General features: G+C 42.2%; 1 protein-coding gene and 1 long non-coding RNA gene across 4 annotated transcripts in view; one reads left to right on the top strand and one right to left on the bottom strand.

The window, feature by feature from the left end:
* The window catches only part of NRG3 (neuregulin 3), a 573,294-nt gene that overhangs the window by 308,114 nt on the left and 242,590 nt on the right, over nt 1–22,590 (bottom strand). The gene's annotated exons all lie outside the window — the stretch shown is intronic.
* Nucleotides 16,992–22,246, top strand: LOC142500868 (uncharacterized). Its single transcript, XR_012803323.1, has 3 exons — nt 16,992–17,256; nt 20,715–20,869; nt 22,091–22,246. It is a non-coding gene; the product is annotated as an uncharacterized LOC142500868 (long non-coding RNA).

Genomic DNA, 22,590 nt, shown 5'->3' with positions numbered 1-22,590 from the left:
TAGAAGAAACACAGAGATGGGTATTTGGCTTAGTGTTTTGGTTCTAAATTATTTTGGGGTTTTTGGTTCTGAAAATGTTTTGTATTTGGTATTAGGATATGTTGTTTTATCACATATTTATAGCATGGATTGTAAAATTAATCAATACAACTATTTCCCAACGCATAAGTTTTATTTGTTTTGTCGTTAATAACTAAAAAAATGTTGATAGATGGGAAAACAGACATATACAATAAATGAGAGAGGGCGAGAGGGCGAGAGAGGGGGAGAGGGCGAGATTCACTTTGCATGTATTAGAACTTGCATGTATTAGAAATCTCTCCCTTTACATTTTTAGCCTGCTTATGTGAATAGCAAGAACACTGAATAGCTAACCCCCTGATTTGTCAAATGGATGAGAAGTAAAGAGTGACACACCATGAAAGCTAATTTGCATGTAATTGCCCAGAATCCCTTGCTGCAGTGGAAGCACTGTATGCTAGGAGATAATGCTGAAAATCAGGGTTGCAGACCTATCTGAGACATGCAAATGTGCTCACAATTAGTATTGTATTTTCTGTGCACTGTAGGGTGGAGGGTTGCACTGTAGGGTGGAGGGTGGAGGGTGGAGGGTTGCACTGTAGGGTGGAGGGTTTGTTTACCAACCATACCTTTTTAAATGTCAAATGAGAGAAAAGAAGCAATAAAGAAAGTATCACTTCCAACTCAGCACTGCTGAAAGGTAAATGATTCTTTCATTTTGGCCAAACACTTTACTCTGTCATTTCTCTCGTTAACGTATTAAGTTGCTCAGGTAAATGGTGTACTGAAACCCTGGACTGATTGCTCTTGTACGAAATCACCTTGTGCCGAGAGGGAAGATGAGTCAGCGGGCACTACGATGCAGAAAAAATCGATGAGGCTGGACTGTGCTACAAAAGAATCCATTATTGAAACATGGATAAAAATTGAGAGGCGGGAAGAGAACCCCTGCACCTCTAACGCGTTTCACCCGCAATCGGGCCTTTAGATTAATTAATAGCAACTCAATGTATGTTAAAACGGCTCGCATAACTTCACATGTTTTTTGTTTTTAACTTTAGTTTCTATTGCGCATGACAGTGATGCTTGTATAAATCGCGCGTGCGCACTTCAGTCATGAGTGTCTTGTTCCCACAATGCCATCCGTGGTTTACGGACATCTCATTGGCTGAGTGACGTCACGTCCGGTTGATATCCGGTATTTCAGTGTCTGGCGCTCAGGTATTGTCATTCTTTGAAAAAGCCCGATTGCGGGTGAAACGCGTTAGAGGTGCAGGGGTTTTCTTCCCTCCTCTCAATTTTTATCCATGTTTCAATAAAGGATGTTTTTGTAGCACAGTCCAGCCTCATCGATTTTTTCTGCATCGTAGTGCCCGCTGACTCATCTTCCCTCTCGGCACAAGGTGATTTCGTTCTGTTCCCATTCAGCTGGAGCACACAGACCCGGATATACACATGGACATATGTGAGTACTATCATGCTTTAAAGTGAGCTGCCCCACTACCATTGGTTTATTTTGCTCTTGGTGTACATCAGAGGTTTGGGGGGGTCCTAGGATATCCCCCACACACAACTCTCTTTACCCTTGCTTAACCGTGGTTCATCTAGGGGTTAATGCCTAAGCTCTAAGCATGCATCAAGGACATTATGTGTTCCGGTTTGCAGTGAATTAAACAATATATTTTCTGTGTATCAATGGGTATATGCTCTGTAGCACTAGTTACTTTTGGGGTCCTAACCTCAACATCTTCTGATTGCTCTTGTAGACAGAACTTGGGGAGTTAAATTCCAATGTATGCCAGCAGATATAGCCAACGTTATTGGAATCTGTGGCGTGCTCCAGCAGGTGAAATGGCACAACAGCCCCGCCCTCTTCTCACGCTGGCACGGGAGAAGCCAACTCCAGTCATCAAGGACCACCAATAGGTCAGGTTTTAAGGATATCCAGGTGGCTAAATCAGTAGCTCAGTCATTGACTGAGCTACCTGTGCTGAAGAAGGGATATCCTCAAAACCTGACCCGTTGGTTGCCCATGAGGACTGGAGTTGGCCACTCATCTTCTAGCACGTCGTTGTGTATGTCTCACTGTAGCATGTCATGGGTTCCAATAACTTTGGATACATTTGTATTGCCATTCTATTGAATGAATTCTAGGAAGACTGGGGAATGACAGAGGCTAAGGAAGGAAGATGATTGGGTTAGGCAAAAGCAAAGTCCAGAAGAGATCCGTGGTCATACATAGAGAAACAGGCAGCAAATACTTAGCTGTGAGGCTGAGGGAACAGGAGTGGGAACTGTTTCGGAACAGAGGCACTTGCTGGACTTTAAATAGGGCTAACCAGAATGAGGGAGAGTCCTGCATTGCAAGGCCTCTGTGAGTTGTAGCCTGGTGGACACTGGAAGCACTGCATTTATGAGGACAAAACGAAGTACTTGCCAGGTACTGATGAACCGGTCTGACATGAACTGTACAGTAACAGTTATCATGCTTTAGGGATAATCCCCCAGCCCATAGAAGACAGTATCTGATGTAGGAGGATTCTGTCTTTCTTCCCGCTTTATTCAAGCCCTCCCTTCCCTCTATTGCACGTTTTATGATCCATGAGATCATTTCCCCCCCCTGGCACTCTTCTCTACTTATTAATGGATGTTTCTCTGCACTCTACTTGTTTGATTCAAAGAAGGGTAAGGCCATGAAACATTGCCTTTCATTTTGACACCAAACTTCCACCAAACAATGGACTCCTACACAATTACTGCCAGTATTTATCACCACAAAGTCATACAGTACCTGCTACCACATCCCATAACTATACACTTCTCACAGGCTTTGCAATGCCTCGCTCAGTTCACCTGTGATCCATTGTGTGAGCATACATTTTAACTGCTGTAATATAATATTAAAAAAAAAAAAAACTTTATACGTCTTGAGAAAGATGACAAGGTTAAAATATAATCACCTGCCATCTGTCTCCATGTTTTAACCAGGGCAGAAAATCCCCCGTGATCATTCCCCGGGATACTCATTTGTATTATTAATGGAAATATTCCAAAGTCAAAGTGAATTAAAACATTGTGGCGGAATAGTATAAAGAACTGTGTTAAAACAAAATGTCACCCCTTCTTTCCAAGACACACTGCTTCCCATAACAATGGTGGGAGTATAGAAAAAAAGGAAGGGACTTTTATCCGGAAATAACAGAAATCTACAACATAAAAAAAAATAAAAACTCCATGAAGATGTATAACTTAATTATCACATTATGTTGGGAGCTGAGGTTAGAAACGTTTTTATTGATTTATTTGTGATACATATTAACAAAATGGCAGCTAGGCACGAAATCTTATACTATATTTGTGAAAGCACTGTATGCCTGTCTGCATGGCCTCTGTCCCTAGGGGAAATCTCATTGGTCCCTTGGCCCGCCCGCCCCCGCACACCTCTCATTGGCCTAAGGCGGAGTGACGGGCCAAAGGACACACACAGACACACAGACCGACAGACACACGGTAGGGGGGGGGGGTGTTGTGGGGCTCACAGTGTTAGCAGCACATCTCCCGGTCTCTTACCCGCCGGTCCCGGAGGCTCCGCCTCTTCCTCCACGAACATCAGCCTGAAATCCAAGTCATCGTGACCCGCACGCACCTCCTCCTCTCCCTGTGTCTCCCCCCGGTGCTCCGCTCACCTCCCCCCTGGTGCTCCACTCACCTCCCCCCCAGTGCTCCGCTCAGCTCCCCCCCAGTGCTCCGCTCAGCTCCCCTCCGGTGCTCCGCTCAGTTCCCCCCCGGTGCTCCGCTCACCTCCCCCCGGTGCTCCGCTCACCTCCCCCCCGGTGGTCCGCTCACATCCCCCCCGGTGCTCCGCTCAGCTCCCCCCCGGTGCTCCGCTCAGCTCCCCCCCGGTGCTCCGCTCAGCTCCCCCCCGGTGCTCCGCTCACCTCCCCCCCGGTGGTCCGCTCACCTCCCCCCCGGTGGTCCGCTCACATCCCCCCCGGTGCTCCGCTCAGCTCCCCCCCGGTGCTCCGCTCACCTCCCCCCCGGTGCTCCGCTCACCTCCCCCCCGGTGCTCCGCTCACCTCCCCCCCGATGCTCCGACAGGCAGTGGGCAGGCAGCCTGCACCTGCCACGCGGCACCTAAGATGGCGGCGCCCGGAAGGACCCCCTTCCTCCCTCGCGGACTAACTAAGATGGCGGCGGCGAGAGAGGTGACGTGTGTGTGTCTCACTGTGTGTGTGTGTCTCACTGTGTGTGTGTGTCACTGTGTGTGTGTGTGTCACTGTGTGTGTGTGTGTGTGTGACACTGTGTGTGTGTGTGACACTGTGTGTGAGTCTGTGTGCCCCCCCTCCTGTCCACTGCCCCCCCTCCTGTTCACTGCCCCCCCCTCCTATCCACTGTCCCCCCCCCTCACGTCCACTGTCCCCCCCTCCCGTCCACTGTCCCCCCTCCTCCTGTCCACTGTCCCTCCCCCCTCCCCTCCTTCTTCCCACTGTCCCTCCCCCTCCCCTCCTCCTGGCCACTGTCCCTCCCCCCTCCCCTCCTCCTAGCCACTGTCCCTCCCCCCCTCCCCTCCTCATGGCCACTGTCCTTCCCTCCTCCCCTCCTCCTGGCCACTGTCCCTCCCATCTCCCCTCCTCCTTTCCACTGTCCCTCCCCCCCTCCCATCCTCCTGTCCACTGTCCCTCCCCTCCCCCCCCCCCGTTTCCCCCCCCCCCCCTTTTCCTAGCGGGAAATTTAACTCCCGGGCAACGCCGGGTCTCTCAGCTAGTGTAACATATATATATATATATATATATATATATATATATATATATATATATATATATATATAAACACACAAAAAGGTGTGTTGCTCAACACAAATATATGTGGTTAACTCAGGCCCTAAATAATACTGACTAATTAATTTGGTAAAAATAAATTGATCCAAAAACAAGTCAGTTTAGATATAAGGTAAAGAGCCTAATGGTGCTAGGGGGTAGATATAAATATCTAACACACAAAAAAGACAAAGACAATCCCCTTAATAGCACTCTAAATTACACCAACAAAAAAATAAAAAGGAAAAATATAGCTCAAAAGAATCAAATGCTTTGCCGAGATTGAAAATGAACAGATTTTTAATTTGTAAATACAGCAAGACACACTAACTTAAAAACATAGACAAAAAACTAAAGTGTATCTGAATAATAATTTATTATTATTCAGATACACTTTAGTTTTTTGTTTGGTACACAGTATTCCTTGATATATAGTCACTTTTCACAGATATTATTTTGGCTGTCTTCAGTATGTCTATGTTTTTAAGTTAGTGTGTCTTGCTGTATTTACAAATTAAAAATCTGTTCATTTTCAATCTCGGCAAAGCATTTGATTCTTTTGAGCTATATTTTTCCTTTTTATTTTTTTGTTGGTGTAATTTAGAGTGCTATTAAGGGGATTGTCTTTGTCTTTTTTGTGTGTTAGATATATATATATATATATGAAGAAAGAAAAGAAAACAGGCGCACACCTAGTGCATTATAGTAATCACAAATGTTTATAGAACGTAAAAATCCGTCAAATGCCCACTCACAAAGGTAATAGAATTAAAAGCAGATATGCTTTGGAATACTGGTTCTTAATTTTAATTTTTTTTTTTTCTACTTATCACCCCATTGGATGCACTTACAGTTGGGTTAATTGATTTACAGTTTTGATTAGGGTATAATAGAGGCGCTACTTCATCTTTTTTTATATATCTGCTTTTAATTCTATTACCTTTGTGAGTGGGCATTTGACTGATTTTTACTTTCTATAAACATTTGTGATTACTATAATGCACTAGGTGTGCGCCTGTTTTCTTTTCTTTTTTCATATATATATATATATACACACTAGCATACACATATATATATATACACATATATATATATATATATATATATACTGTCCCGGCAAGCTTTATTCTAAAGCTTGCCAGGTGCATAGCGGGCTAACCGCGGGGCAGCTCTCCGTTTAAAACGGAGTTTCCCGCGCGGCGGCCGCTTCAATAGATAAGCGCTAATGGCGCTTACTATTGAAAGCGCCCAAGGCACGGGAAAACCGTCCTAAAACGGCCGAAGATAGCCGCGCGCCGCCCGCAGCTGTTTTTAAACTGCGGCGGGAGCTGCATTAGTTTTAAACCGGCCGCCACTGTATATATATACAGGTAAACCCCGTTATAGCACGACCCATTATAACGCGAAATCGGCTATAACGCGGTCTGAGCATGGCTCCCGAATTGAAAGCCTCCATTTTGCCGCCTTACCTGCATCTAAAATCCTCCATTTTGCCGCCTTACTCTCTCCTCTTCCAGCTATCCTGTCCACGTGCTCATCTCTCTCCTCTTCCTGCTGTCCACGTGCTCATCTCTCTGCTCTCTCTGCCCATCTGTCTGACCGTCTCGTGTCATCGTTTTTTTTCAAACATTCAATTCAATGCTTTATTGACTACCAGACACAGACACAATTAAACATTAATACATTTTGTACAAAACACATGCAGGCATAGGCCTGGTGTGACAAGACATAACCTATAAATATATTTATCCTTTACAACACAGTGCCTGTGGTGTAGTGGTAGAACTCTTAACCAGCATATGAGAGGGTCCTGGGTTCAATTCCTGTATGAAATGGTTTAATTAAATTTTTTAATAAATTATTATTTTAATTATATTGTATTTAAGTAATAATTATTTATTAATCAATAATGATGTATTAATAATAATTCTTTATTAATAATTCATTATTAATAATTATTTATGATTAATTATGTATTATTAATAAGTATGATTATTAATAATTATTACTATTAACAGTTAATTAACATTTAATTAATAATTATTACTAAATACTTAATAATAATTATTAATACTTACTTATTAATAAAACATTTAATTAATAATTATTACTAAATACTTAATAATAATTATTAATACTTACTTATTAATAAAATGTATTAATACTTAATAATTATTAATAATTAGTAAGTATTAATAATTGTTATTAATAATTATGTATTAATAATTACTAATTAATACTTAATAATTATTAACACCCAATTAGTAATAATAATTATTAATACTTAATACTTAATTATTAATAACAATTAGTAATACTTACTAATTATTAATAATTATTAAGTATTAATAAGTTTTATTAATAATTAAGTATTAATAATTATTATTACTAATTGGATATTAATAATTATTAGTTATTAGAAATACTTATTAATAATTAAAAATTATTAATTGTTAATGATAATTTATAATCATACTTATTAATCATAATATAATTAATAATAATAATAATAGTATTATTAATTAATAATTATTCATAAATAATTATTAATATAGAATTATTATTAATACTTAATACATAATTATTAATACATAATTATTACTTAATAAAGAATAATAATAATGATATATTATTTATAAATTATACAATATAATTAAAATAATAATTTATTAAAAATGTAATTATATTATACCATATCATACAGGAATTGAACCCAGGACCCTTTCATATGTTGGTTAAGAGTTCTACCACTACACCACAGAAGCTGTGTGATGTCATAGACATCTAGAAATAGATTTAAGATTTAACATTGGCATGTACCCTGTGGCACTGTGTTGTAGAGAATAAATATATTTATAGGTTATGTCTTGTCACACCAAATCTATGGTGTAGAAGTAAGAAGCAAGGCATTGGTCTCAGAAGGTCCCGAGTTCAATCCCTGCATGTGTTTTGTACACATTGCGTCTGTGTCTGGTAGTCAATAAAGCATTGAATTGAATGTATGAAAAAAATTGCACGCGACGGCAAGAGAGCAGAGCGATGAGCAGGGCAGAAAGATATGATCACGTGGACAGCAGGAAGAGGAGAGCACTGGTAAGGCGGCAAAATGGAGGAGAATTAAATCTGTAATGAGGAGGCTCGAGAGCTGATGCCGGTGAAATTTTAACGCGACCCCGGTTGTAACCACCATGTTGGCGCCTTAACCCCCCCCATGTTAGTGGCCTTGTGCGCCCTTCTTTCACACTAGTATTTCTTTCCTCCCTCTGTTTGTCACTTTTCCCCCATCTCTTCCTCACTCACTCTCCCCCCCTCCTATCACTCAATCACCCCCTCCTCCCACTCATTCTCCCCTCTTCCCCTGGCCACACATTCAAACTCTCACACAATTCCCCCCAATACCCATACAATTCCTCCTCCCACACAACCCCCCCCCCAAATACACACAGTACCCCATTCGAATAGACACCACTACCCCCCAGGTAGATACCTACCACACCCCCACCCCAGAAACCAACACCACTACACCCCACCCCAAATGCAAATGCAAACATCCCGCCACAAGCTATCAAGCACAAACAGTACTAACCCCCTGATACAATGTCCAATACTACCTCCCCCCCAGATACAATTACTACTTCTTTAAATCCAAGATGGCGTGATTGGGCAGTGTTGGGGTCCCACGTGGGACATTTAAACGTGCAGTTGTCGGAGCAGACGGTCGTGACATGCAGTTGTAGGAGCGGCCGACCTGGCTTGGTTTGATGGGTGAGATGCGCGGTTGTCGGGCACGTGAGCGAGCATTGCGGTGAAATGTCCAGCGGCGAACTACCCTGCGGCGAAAAGTCTCAGCGACTTTTGGTCGCGGCCAAACATCCCATTCCGGTTCCTGTAATAGCATGTCATCTGTGCTTATCATACCTAACAGAATAAGTACAATAAATGCAACAAAGTCAGACTATAACAAAGGAAATCCCTGCCCCGGAGAGCTTACAATCTAAGTGGTATGTTGGGAGACTAAGGCCTGGGACATAGTAAGCACTTAGGTGCTGCTGCTCGCTCTACCAGAAGCTTTTTGCTGTCCTGGCAGAGGAGACAGCAAGCGCGCTTGGGAGGCGGGTATCACTGTGTGTGTGTCACTTGGTAGCTGTCAGTGTGTGTGTGTGTGTCACTTTGAAGTGGTCTGTGTGTTTGTGTGTCACTGGGGAACGTGTGTGTGTGTATGTGTGTGTGTGTGTGTATGTGTGTGTGTGTGTATTATATAATATTTTAAAATTAATAAAAAAGAAACATTTGTGAGAATAAATTATTTATTAATATTGTGCAACTTTGATAAATATATTCACACACATACATCACACACACACATACATCACACACACATACATCACACACACACACACACACACACACACACACACACACACACACACACACACACACACACACACACACACACACACACACACACACACACACACACACACACACATCACACACAGACACACACACAGCATTTACAGAAATCTTTACCTGAAACTATTTAATCCAAAACATTTTCAGCCAGAGTTGACCTTACATTCAAATACTGACAGTATCCAAAGCATTAAAAATATAAACAAGTGATAGTTTTTTTTTCGTGTCAGTTACGGTGCGGTTTCCACCTGTCGGCCAGCAGAGTCAGAGCTGTGGCATACAGCAAGTAGCCAAACAGAAGGCAGAACGTGCAGTATGCGGGCCCCAGAGAGATGAAGGCGGCCAGAACATAAAGTATCACCAAGAAGAGAAGAGTCCGGTAGCTGGCCATAAACCTGAGGAGGACGCGAGGGGTGGGCGGCTCGGCAGGGCGGTGTGATTCAATGGGGCTTATGGTGTGTGTGGGGGCAGCGCTGATCAGATGATACCGGGAGAACCACACACACACACATACACACACACACCTCTGCTGGTCTGGTGGCTCTGTAGTAATGCCGGACTGGCTGCAGCCCCATTGGATGGGGGCGGTCACATGACTGCTCCTCCGCTTCACCGAGTGGCAAATTTCAAACTTGCCTGTCTCGGGGAAGTTTCTCAGCCTCCGCACGCATCAGTACGCATGCAGGGGGAGAAACTATAGCCGCGCTGATTACAGATGCAGAGGCTTTGTGCATCTGTTCAGCGCGGCTCAGCCCGCCTCAGCGACGCTGAGTTCACTATGTCCTGGGCCTTACAGAGACATCAGGTGAGGGAATAAGTGCAGTAGATGGCAGCGATTGGCCACAACGGTTGGTAGGAGAGATTCAGGGTGTGGGACTGGGAATATGGGTGTGGGACAGTAGCCATGTGTCCAGGCTATAGAAACGCTTCATGTAAGAGGTGAGTTTAAGTTTGTCTTACAGTACATGTGGGTAGAGGGTGTAAGGGAGTTCCACAGATCAGGGCAGCGAGGGAAAAAGGTTTAAGGCGAGAGACAGCATTAGAGGTTTAAATGGTGGAGAGGAGACAGTTATGGGTAGAGCACAGGAGAAGAGCAGGGGCATAACGAGATATACAGGTAGTCCTCGCTTTAGGTAGTATACGAGATATACAGGTAGTCCTTTCACTTTCCGTCGAATGCGGTTTCCGACAGCGCATAATGCAGTCGAAAAACTCACTATCCACCGCAGTTTTCACGCATCTGATGGCAACCGCCATTAAATAACATGGGTCCTGATTTCCGACAGCCTCTTCTCCGACGCGGGTTTGCGGGACGCATTGTGTCGGAAAAGTGAGGACCACCTGTTTATAATATATATACATACAGTATATATACATACAGTGTATATACATACAGTATATATACACACACACACACACACACACACACACACACACACACACACACACACACACACACACACACACACACACACACATTGGGGTATAAAGGAAGGGGTCACATATAAAAATTTGTTCCAATTATTTAATTACTTGTGTATTATACCATAGACTAGGAATCAGAATAATTGATTAATTAGATGAAATTAACGACCTCATTCTACGTATCGCAGTAGATTACATGCTCACATTAATCCCATCACCTGCCACCCTTCCATGATATGCACATACATAGATTGATAATTGCTATAGAATAATAACAACGAATTATGAACTAGAGCATCTTGTGGAAACCAATTTCCTCCATGACACATAATGTACAATTAATCAAAGGTTAACAGACATTATGTGCAGGATCTGCAGGATTTCAGTCACATATTGCAGCTGGACCAACTAAGATACTGAAAATGTTTGAAAGACCCTTCCCTGTCATTTTACGCTAATTAAAAACAAGACACTTTTACCACATGCTTGAAAAAATAACCTTCAAAGTAGCTCACGGCATCAGTTTGTCAATATAGGTTTCTTTTCTTCTCTGCACTACCATTTGCTTGTTCTTCATCGTTTTACTTTTCTCTGCAGTTCACTTTCCCCGGTGCTGATGTGAGCGCATTTACACAAACTATTCGGTCTTAGCCGCAATGCACTGCAAGCCTAACACATGCAAAGTGGTAAATATGATAGCTACTGTATTTTGCAAGGGTGGCCAACTCCAGTCCTCAAGGGCCACCAACAGGTCAGGCTTTCAGGATATCCCTGTTTCAGCACAGTTGAACTGATGGAGCCACCTGTGCTGAAGCAGGGATATCCTGAAAGCCTGACCTGTTGATGGCCCTTGAGGACCAGTGTTGGTCACACCTGGAATATTGCAATGCCATTGCTAAAAGCACTCGCTTGCTTGAAATAGAAAAGGGTTTTCTTTAAGACTGGGATAACAATTTATTTTAAATTGCTTAGTTTCTGCTATACTGTAATTTCCTGTCATTTGAGTCGCACGTTTGTGAAATGTCATTGTGTCATTTCTCACTAGACATAATTATTGCGTTTCACAGCAGTAATACATGTGACATACAGTAATACTGTATTACAACACATAATGGGAATAAGCGCTTCAGACAAAACAATAGGAGAAGGAGTCCCTGTCCCGAAGAGCTTACAATCTAAGATTGTATTATTTATTAATTAAAGCAGCAGTCCAAGCTGCAATTTTTATATTTTATTTTATTTTTCCCCCCTTTAATATGTGCATCAATACAATTCACACATGATAAGTAATTACTGTAGCTAAGTTGCCGATCGATCCGTTCTCTTGTGATCGGTTGGCGAAGATTCAGCTCATGGGGTTCACTAAATGGGTGTCAGTGCAGTAGAAGAGGACCAAAGATGCAAAGTTCTGTGGGGAAGATCATGTGACCAGGCAGTCACTGGATACAATTGGTTCACTGCTAGAGAGGGGGCAGGGCACAAAAAGGGATGGGCCAGAGCCTATTTCTGAAGAGGAAGGAGATGTGACTTTGTAAATGGTTGCTATAGAAACAAAAAAATCCTTGTTACATTATAATATATTAAAAATGTCATTCAGAATTGTTTTAAAAAAATAGTACACATATTCTCATAGTGCTGAACTGATTTATATTTAAAAAAAAACGCACAAATATAGGATATTGCTTGGTCTGCAGCTATAAGATAATGAGATGTGTGCTCAAGTTGCATGGAATCACCATGCAAATGAAAAAGTTGAGAAGCTACATACTGGTGGACTGCAGGAGAGGGAGTTTAAATGGTTTTTCATGGATTCATAGAGAATACAATATTCATAACTGAAATTGAATACATAAAATATATGAAATAGAATGCAATGCAAAACATTACTGAGGAATACAATTTGAGGAAGTGTGTTAAGGGAGGTCCAGCCCCTTCCATAATAAGTTCAGGCCTCCCTCTGTCCTCCTGTTAATTTCCCCACTGCTCACAACCCGCTATTATCTTTAATTTAGTTTAATAATTGTATTGTTGTTTATTTTAGTTCTCAATATGTTTTATTGCAAGGTCAGGAGGAGGAGATTTAAGTGACCTTAGTTTGTTTCTGTTGCCATGGCTGGTTTCTGGCTACCAGTCTGCCCTTCTCCTGGCAGTAAGCCCTGGTAAAAGCAGGCCTGCCAGGACTAATCCTGGGTTTTCCCCACCCCCAGCAGCTTCAGTGAGTCACAGGGGAGGTGGTGCAACTAGGCCTATGTGTCCAATCAGGGACTCAGACCTGGTTCCGGCTTTTCCTGTACTTAAGAAGCTGCACACCCCAAATTCAGCAGTTGCCTCTACCCTTGAGAGAAGCTGGGCTGCCCCAACAACTGTGCAGGGCTCTGTCAGTTTGTACTCCCTCCCCACAGGGAGTGGACTGGGAGACTATACTTCTTACTTCACCAGGGAGTAAGGGAGGAGCAAGGACTGCTGCAGGGCCCCTTGGCTTGGAGTGTAGGTCCAGGGTGCATCCTGAGGGTGAAGGCCCTAAGAATTGCCTGCTGTTGTGAAGCTGTAAGATCTGCAGTGTGCTAATAAAGTGTTCCAGTGTTTTACTATACCTTCCTGCCTGAGATTGCAATCTATCAGGGCAAGGGTAAATACGTTATCCTGTAGGGATTGTCCCCCACATCCCTGGGGGCTGCAAGAGATGGAGGTGCTGTCACCGTGAGTACGAATCAGTTATTACTCCAGAAGCCTGTTTTGACCTCCTCCACAACACCGCAGGAGACTCAGATTTACTGTGAGCCAGCAGGTATGCACCACAATACACCATGTAGCAGTGAAATCTCCCAGAGGATGGGGAGGGGGAGGGGGAATGTGTTACATTTCTATTAGCGATCTCATTCACAGTGCAGTGAAGATCCACCTGCTGTAACATTTACATAACATAACAATTACATAACATTCAATCAATGGCTCAGTCTTCGACTTTGACTGAGCCACTGATTGGGCCACCTGTGCTGAAGCAGGGATATCCTGAAAACTTGACCTGTTGGTAGCGCTTGAGGACTGGCATTGGCTACCCTTGGCCTAATGCAATATAGTCCAAATTAATCCCAAACTACTTTATATCCAACCAACAGACACAAAACAGCATATATGGGAAAAAGTGAACATGTATTATTCTACATGTTTCTATGTGAGTGTGAGCCGTACCATCATGTGCAACTAAACAACTGTATGTCGTTATCAGGGCCAGCTACCGCATTGAACAAAATATACAAATATTACCAAACAAAATAATGCGCAAGATTATTTAGATAAGGACAGATATTTAGTAGATGATATTATGAAGGTTATTTTCTAAAATCTCCCAGCTGCAAAATCAGGGAAAATAAAGGAGAAAGATGAAAAGGGTGACTTGGATTACCTGTGCACTTGTTTTAACAGAATAACCAACTAGTGAGTGATGACTCTGGGTGGGTGAGTAAGGGGTTCACATAAATCCTTTTAGCAATCTGCTTCTCCCCATTAGACGCTTTGCTATTTTAGGGGGCGGGTTGGAGAGGCTTGGCAATGCAATGAGGTTGAATTGTATTTTATTCCGTTTCTACATTACGTTCGTATCGTATAATGGTGTTTTTACATCACTTTTCCTTCCAGATTATTCTCTTAAAATGCAAAAATCAAAAAACACATCCTCAAGTCATAATGATATCACCAGGTGTAGGTGTACATTTAGAGTTACAGAGAACATGCCATACTGTACATTGCAGAGTAAATGAGTTTAGAGTACTTGCCTTTTGGGGGTTAATATGAAATATAGCAGGGGTGTGTAAACTTTTTGGCCTACACCCCCTACCTGCTCTCCCCCACTGCTAGTGCCCCCTTATCTTGTAGTAAGCGTCAAATGACACTGCAGGGTCATGTGATGGCACATGACCCCATGGCATCATTTGACACTGCATTGCCATGGCGACACAGTGTCAGTATGACAATGCGGGTCATGTGAAGTCATGTTACGTGACCCCGCGGCAACATTTGACGCCCCGTTGCCCGAAGCCATCTGAGTCAAGGTAAGTGAGTTTCAGAGGCCTTGCGTGGTCCCCCGGCATTTCATTTACATGCCTTAGATATAGCGCGGGACCTCAGTACCATCTTGCGCCACCACGCACCCCTGGAATATAGCACACAGTACACACCTTATAGGAGAAGGAGTGGCTCAGTAAGTAAAGACACTGACTCTGTAATAACACTGAGTTTGAATCAGGGGACCCTGGTTCAATGCCCAGTGTCAGCTCCTTGTGACCTTGGGCAAGCCAGTTTATTTCCCTGTGCCTCAGGCAACAACATCATAAATTGTAAACCCTTCTGGGCAGAGACTATAACATTCCTATGTGCTGTGTAACTGGCTGTAATTTTGAAGCACCTTGAGTCCCATTGGGAGAAAGCACCATATGAAATAAATGTATTATGTGTATATAGGAATTTATTTATAACATGTTTTACCAGGAAGTAATACATTGAGTTACCTCTCGTTTTCAAGTATGTCCTGGGCACAGAGATAAGATGACAAATAATACTGTACATGGTTACAAATACAGTTACATAAGTGAACAGGATATACATTATATACAAGACATTGCATGCACAGAGATAATATATATTATAGGCATATGTAATAGTAACAGGACAGATTCAAATGTGAGACTGCTTTTGTTTTGAAAGAACTTAAACTGGTGGTGGATGTGAGAGTCTCCGGTAGATTGTTCCAATTGTGGGGTGCACGGTAAGAGAAGGAGGAGCGGCCGGATACTTTGCTGAACCTTGGGACCATGAACAGTCTTTTGGAGTCAGATCTCAGATGATAAGTGCTGCATTTGGTAGGGGTGAGGAGCTTTGCTAGATAGATGGGTAGCTTGCCCAGAAAGTATTTGAAAGCAAGACAGGAAAGATGAACTTTGTGCCTAGACTCAAGTGATGACCAATCTAGCTCTTTGAGCATTTCATAGTGCTGTGTATTGTAGTTGCATTGGAGAACAAAACGGCATATTGAATTGTAGAGGTATCAAGTTTGCTAAGGTGGGTTTGGGGTGCCGAGCCGTATACTATGTCCCCATAGTCAATAATTGGCATTAGCATCTGCTGTGCGATATGCTTTCTGGCTAGCAGACACTAAGGGAGGATTTGTTCCTTTTAAAGTACACCTAGTTTGGCATAGGTTTTGATTGTCAGGGTATCAATGTGCATCCCGAATGTTAAATGGGAGTCAAACCATATACCCAAATATTTAAAACTAGTAACAGGAGTTAAGGTGTGTTAGCGTTGGTTCTGATCTGGAGCTCAGTCATGGGAAGCCTAAACAATTTAGCCTTGGTCCCAAATAACATTGTTACAGTCTTGTCAGTGTTTAAAAACAGTTTATTTTGGGAAATCCAATTTTCAAGTCTCAAAAAGTCAGATAAATGTATGTGTTGAAGGTCGGAGAGGCTAGGGCTGTGTGCATATTAAATTGTGTCATCTGTATACATGTGTATTGAAGATCCCTTACAAGCTGTGGGAAGATCATTGATGAACACTGAGAAGAGTAGGGGCCCCAGAACAGCGCTTTGCGGGAATATCCATTATCAGCCCTGCTCAGATGTGTGTCCCAGTCCTGGAGCTGAGCCCTCCTCACTCACTCTGCCGGCGTGTGTTAATATTTCATTTTTTTAATGTTGTTTTCACACCCTATTGTACTGTGCTACATTTAAAACAATTAATCATACAAATGAAATTAATAGTTGTAGTTAGAGATGTGGGAATGTGGTTTGCAAATTAGTTTTGCAAATCTCTCTAAAGTTTAACTTTTTGGTGAAATGTTCACAAAAATGGCACAGTTTTGTGAATTTCTGCAAATGTGCATTGTGAAAATTTTTGCCAACAACATTTCACACATCTCTAGTTCTAGTAGTAATCATAATAATATTATTTATAGTTTTCATATGATTAATTGGACATTTTGTCCATTGAGCATTCTCTTGATTGATTTATCCATTGAGGAAATGGGGGAAAATGCATTGTGTTAATTTTAGGCTAGTATTATACTGGGTGCAATAGCGCTTGTGCGTGCGCATGCACCAAGTTCAAATTGCAAGATCCTTTAGAGGCCGCCCCTAGTGGCCGATGGCGAGACCGCGTTTTGAAAAGACAAAAAAAAATAGTATTTTCAAGCGACGGTCCCTTCACGGTCACGTGAGCGTTTCAGCCAATCACGGCGAACCAGCTCTGTGATGTCATAGCCATGCCTCAACCATACCCCCTATCAGCTGAAACAGTATAGGCAGAGATCGCTTGAGTGTCGGGCGCGCGCCACGCCATGTGTGCACGCGCTCAAGCACACAGTGTAATCAGCCTTAGGCCACGGACATTGTCAGCGCTTAGGCGCTGACCCGCGCTGACGCTCGGCAGTGAGCCCCTGCAGCCGCAATGAGAGTGGCTTTAGCAGGGGCTCGCGCACGCTTCTGCAGCCGTGCGGAAGCGTGCTCACTTTCATCCGACAGTCGGATTTTAGTTTGAGCACTGAGTCCGCTCACGTGACTCCAAACCAGCCAATGAGGAGAGGTGAGTGGAGCAGGGGGAGACATGTGGACGGGGGAGAGACTGTCTGGCAGCGGGGTGACTTGTTGCTCGCGGGGTGAGTTGTTGCGGGGGGGGGGAAGGAGGAGGTCCCAATGGGACATGGGAGAGACTGGCTGCCAGCGGGGTGTGTGAGTTGATGCACCGCAGGGTTGATGTCCCACCTCCCGTGCCCCGCCTCGCAAGCGCGCTCACTACCTCGCCGGCCAGGCAAAAGCTCCTGCTTGTGCTGGCCAGGCACAGCGTGAGCGCTCCTCGGCACGAGAAGCAGGAGTATGGACACGGCCTTAGTTGTGATATATTTGAAGACACAGCTTCCCATGTAAGCAAAGGCCTGAATCTCCTCTATTGACTAAGGGGCTAGGTTTGGGGAAAAGTTTGGGTCAAATGATTACTTTAACTTTAGTTGCTTTCCTCAATATGTCAATTTTGATATAAGGTTTGGTGTTGCCTAAACTTTTAAGCATTAGCCTTCTCCCCATCAACAAGCTTCTTGTGATTTTGCCCTTGAGAAAGTACATTTTTATGCCTGCTTTTTTGAACATGGATAATATATTATTTGACCCTGTAGCCTTTCTTTCGTTACATAACAGCACATTAAACTATCCTAGATTTCCTCTGTACAATGAAACTGTGTTTGAAGGCCAACACCATTTTTTAATCTTTATCTGAAAATGTCACTGGGATTTAACTTTTCACAATCAGATGCTTATGCTTTGATGGTAATTTAAATGCTAGGAAATTGCCAGTAGGGTCTAATATTCAAGTAAATGGCAAAAAACAGAACCAAATAGAACCATGTTTCAACCATGTAACACTTTGGTGTCCTACCTAAGAAGTAGTTACTGTCTTGACATTCAAATAACCTTTGCAACATTTTAGAAAATACTTAACAACAGTGTTCAATCGTGATTCTATGTTTGTAAATGTCCCACTTCTGCACCTCGGAGTTAAACCTGGAAAACATTGGTATATTGGGCAAAAATTCAAAGATCTTGGTGGAGAGGAAAACATGTAGGTGGATGAGAAAATAATTATGACATGAATGCAGTTTATTAAAATTGTGAGAAAATAGTCCAAATTTGGAAAAATGGTGCAAGGTATATATCTAGCTATCTTTATATCTGTCATGTGTTAAGTCTATGGTTATGTTTCACAGTTCACCCCAATACAATATGTAATATTTTTTTTAATTTTTTTTTAGAGATGTGCACTTTACCCTATGTTTTAGTTTTGGGTTAGTTCTTTAAAAAAAAAATCTGTCTTGTAGTCAAATGGTTTTAGTTTTGGATTATGGGGAAAGGGTGAATTTGATGCAAAAACAAATAATCATACTACTGTGTAATATATATATATATATAGAAAAAGAAGTGCAATCTCCATAGCATAATACTGTATATTTAGGAGTTTATTGTTAAAACTAGAGATGACCATGGTCCGTAGGATCTGCACTCACAAGAGAGTAGAAATATAAAAGCATGTACGAGACAAACTCTAACGTGGCGTCAGTTGGTGAACCAAGTATAACATCCGTGGGTTCCTGCCTCTGATCTGTGCGTCTTCCAGGTGATAAGTGTGGCTGTATAGACGTTGCTTCCTTCTCCAGCAGCAGTGTATATTTAGGCAACTCGGCGTCTGTGATCAGCTGCTGGTGGGCAGGGGAAGAAACATACCTCCACACTCTCCTCAACACCACGATGATGATGTGACTTCATGCAGGACCATGGTCAGTATTATACAGTATTATGCTATGGAGCATGCGCTTCTATTTCTTTAAGGTATTCTATGATGTGGCAACATCACCCTTGAAGCAGCGGTCCGTTCCATCAAGATCAACTATCACTTGGTTTTGGACTTGATCTTTTTCACTTTGAACTTTTACTGGTTTGATTTATTATATATTCAAACAAATCTTTTATTGCATATATTGAGTTGATATATGTACAGTTTCTCTGTGTATATATAGCACATTATTTTTTCATTAGGATATGCACCATTAGTAATTATTAGTGATCAACACTGTCTTTGATCTTTTATCAATGTAAAATCACACTACTTTATTTATCCACTCCCTTACACAAATATTATGACACTCTATAGTGCTACTTAATTGTTTTTTGTTTGTTTGTGTGTGTGTATATGTATGTATATATATATAAATATATATATATATTCTTATTTCTGACAGAGTAGAAGATAGGTGAGATGGCCCCACTCTCTATACCCCAAAGTAGTTGATTAAAATAAAAAGTTAAATATATACTGCACCGACACACTTTATTCGAGCAAATACCCAGTATGTACCTGGCAGATACCTGGAATGCGCCGCTCCTCACCTCTGACAAGCCCCGTTGCGTTTGCCTTCCCAGCCTGGGTTCATGCCTGGCTGACGGGCGGCTGATCTGTTAAATGATAATGATTAGGATTTAATAGGCTGCAATGCTTCGCGTGTCTACCAGATGGCATAAATTCATGAATTGTAATGCAGTATATATATATATATATACTGTGCAGTATTGCAGCCAGCGGGAATAAAATGCTTCAATCCCTGCCTGGAAAATACCTCAATGCACTCGGGCAGAAAACAGTCACAAACCTCAATACACCCGGGTATACCCGAATTCGTGGGACTAGCCGAGCTCGAATAAAGTGTGTCGCCAGTGTATGTTTTACTTAAATATATATATATATCTTTTAAAACCCACAAATTAGGGTGTGTAAGTCATTTGCTCAGTTGCTCTTCCCAGCTGGGACTGATTGACTGGTTTACAGACAGAGAGACAGGCAACGGGTCAAGTGGATGGGATAAAAAAAAAAGAAATACATAGAATTGGAATATTACCCAGTGCCAACCTCCGGGTAACAAAACCCAAATGGTCTTCTTCTGCTGCACTGACGGCCATTTAGTGAACCCATGAGCCAAATATTCGCCGATCGATCACAGGAGAACGGATCGATCGGCAACTTAGCTAATTACTTATCATTGTTAATTGTATTGATGCACATATTAAAGAGGAACAACTTAAATAAATAAAAAACGGCAGTTTGGACTGCTAAAAATTGTATCATCGGGAGTTTTAGCCGTAAGTCACTATTATTTCTATTTTGTGTCTGTTTCACTTGAAACCCAACTCATCTAGTAATGACTGCACATCAGCTTAGTTTACTGATCTAAACGAAACACTGGTTAATTATTCACTGCAGAAATAGATTTAGCATCCCAGAAATGTCATTTTTAGATATACATGAATTACAGTGTAATTGGTTCATTTGTTTATTTTTTTAAATAAATACACCATAAGAAAACAATTGATAAACAATAAACTGTTCTGTTGCATAGTTAAATTTTTAGTTTGAAATCATTATGGTTTATTATCACTCTGTTTGAGCTAACAACAGCTGTTACAGTTGAATATTTTACATTGTTCAGTATATTTTTCAAGGCTGGACAGTCTGAATCTATTGCTTTGAAGAGGAGAACATTGTGTACCCAGAAAAGGAACATCCAGCAACTATTAATCTCTAGGATATGTGACCTATGGTGAATTTAAAGCAAATTCTCTCGTAGAAAATCGGACTGCGGCTGAATTAAAATGAGGTAACATGACCGGCAAAACCTCTTGGGAGCAGCTTTAACTCAGTTAACTGGTGACTTTTTGGAGAATATTCTAGATTTTTTTTCTCCCAGTAGATTGGGCCCCAAATATTGTCCACAATAGGAAGTTTCCAGGGATGGGTAAAATGTTTACTAGGCAGATTCCTACAGGAGAATCAAACCAGTGATCTTGTCAGGATCACTACTCCAGATGTAAAGTTCCCCAGTAGATATATTTGTTAAGAGCAGAGCACCACCAGATTGGACATTATTCTGTAATTCATTAGAGACCTGTGAATGTGTAGAATATGCCTTACCTAAAATGGATGCCGGGGTGCACTTTAGTCTAACACGTAAAGAGTTAAAGTATTTTGTTAGCTGTCTTTGTATCTGGCTTATCTGTATCTGGCCCACTTCCTATTTTACCAGGGTTTAAACTGATTGGCTGGCGGAGCCGTCCAACCAGGAAAACTGGAGATCCTTTAGTCCAGCAAGACTGTGGAATTGGAGGGGGTGGGGGAAGGTGACCTTTAGGTAGGCTGACCATATTTCCTTGAGACAAAAACTGGACATTGGGATGGCAAAAACGAGACGGGGTTATGTAATATTCCGTATTCATGAAAAAGTAAGACGATAACAAAAGTTTTATTTATCCCCACACCTCACTGCAGGGCATTTACTTTATTGAGTCAGAAGCACAATGGATTTCTAGTAGGTTCAGTGGTGGGGGATTAGTTTGCCAGCCGCCAACGCTAAGTAAACAACGATATGAGTACAATGTGGGATTCCGATCGTACTAAGCAGCGAAAACGTGTTCGCTCCATCTCTTACTAGCGCTGTTCTCTTTCTGGGCAAGAAGCCTGGCCCTGATTGGATAAAGTAAATGGAATTTCCTCTTTCGTCACACTAGTGGTTTTACTGTACGCATTGATTAGCATAGAGCCTTGTGAGAAATAAACAAACCACGTTGGTCAGCCTACCTTTTAGGGGATTTGACCTGTACTATAGTATAGGAATAAATATCCTTTTGTGGTATTACTGGTATGTTTAATGCTGATGTGTAATTCTGCATAAGCATTGTCCTTAAATATCAATGTATTGTAATAGCAGATCAGATGTGTACTCAGCAGCTTGCTTGGGTACAACTCTCCCTGCAGCTGCTTGTATAGACTCCAATCTCATTAACCCTTGAACCTGAAGTAGACTGAATTATTTCTACAACAGGCCTATAGGACAAGCCCTGGAGAAAGAACAGCCTGTCATCAGATCTACATGGAAGGTGGCAATTCACCAAGACAAAGATTGTGAAGTCAGAGGTACTGAGATTTGGCGATACAGACAAAGCACTACCCCCCTCTGATGGCTCATCCAGGCTGAGAGCGAGCGCGATCCAACACATTGCGACAATATGTTTAACCAGCATGTGTGCGCACAATTCTTTTGAATTAGTCGCGCTTGCCCATGTCACGTGCGCGGTTCAGCCAATGAGGGTGAACCGCTCACGTGACATCATGGCACAACTTCCCCCTGTGTGCGCCACTATGCTGGACCAAATCACTCCCGTGTGCTCTTCCCAGCTGGGCCACGGCCCAAGAAGCATCATATCCCCTGGATCAGGGACATTGTCGTGTGCCAGGCCCCTCATACAGAACACACTGAAGGAATTATACGATTGTGAATATGAAGACAAAGCTGCTTACGGTATATACTATCTGTAATAATTA

This window comes from Ascaphus truei, chromosome 8, assembly GCF_040206685.1.
Source record: "Ascaphus truei isolate aAscTru1 chromosome 8, aAscTru1.hap1, whole genome shotgun sequence".
In the NCBI taxonomy this organism is placed as follows: Eukaryota; Metazoa; Chordata; class Amphibia; order Anura; family Ascaphidae; genus Ascaphus; species Ascaphus truei.
The sequence above is the reverse complement of the archived record's forward strand: the minus strand, read 5'-3'. Positions and strand labels throughout refer to the sequence as shown.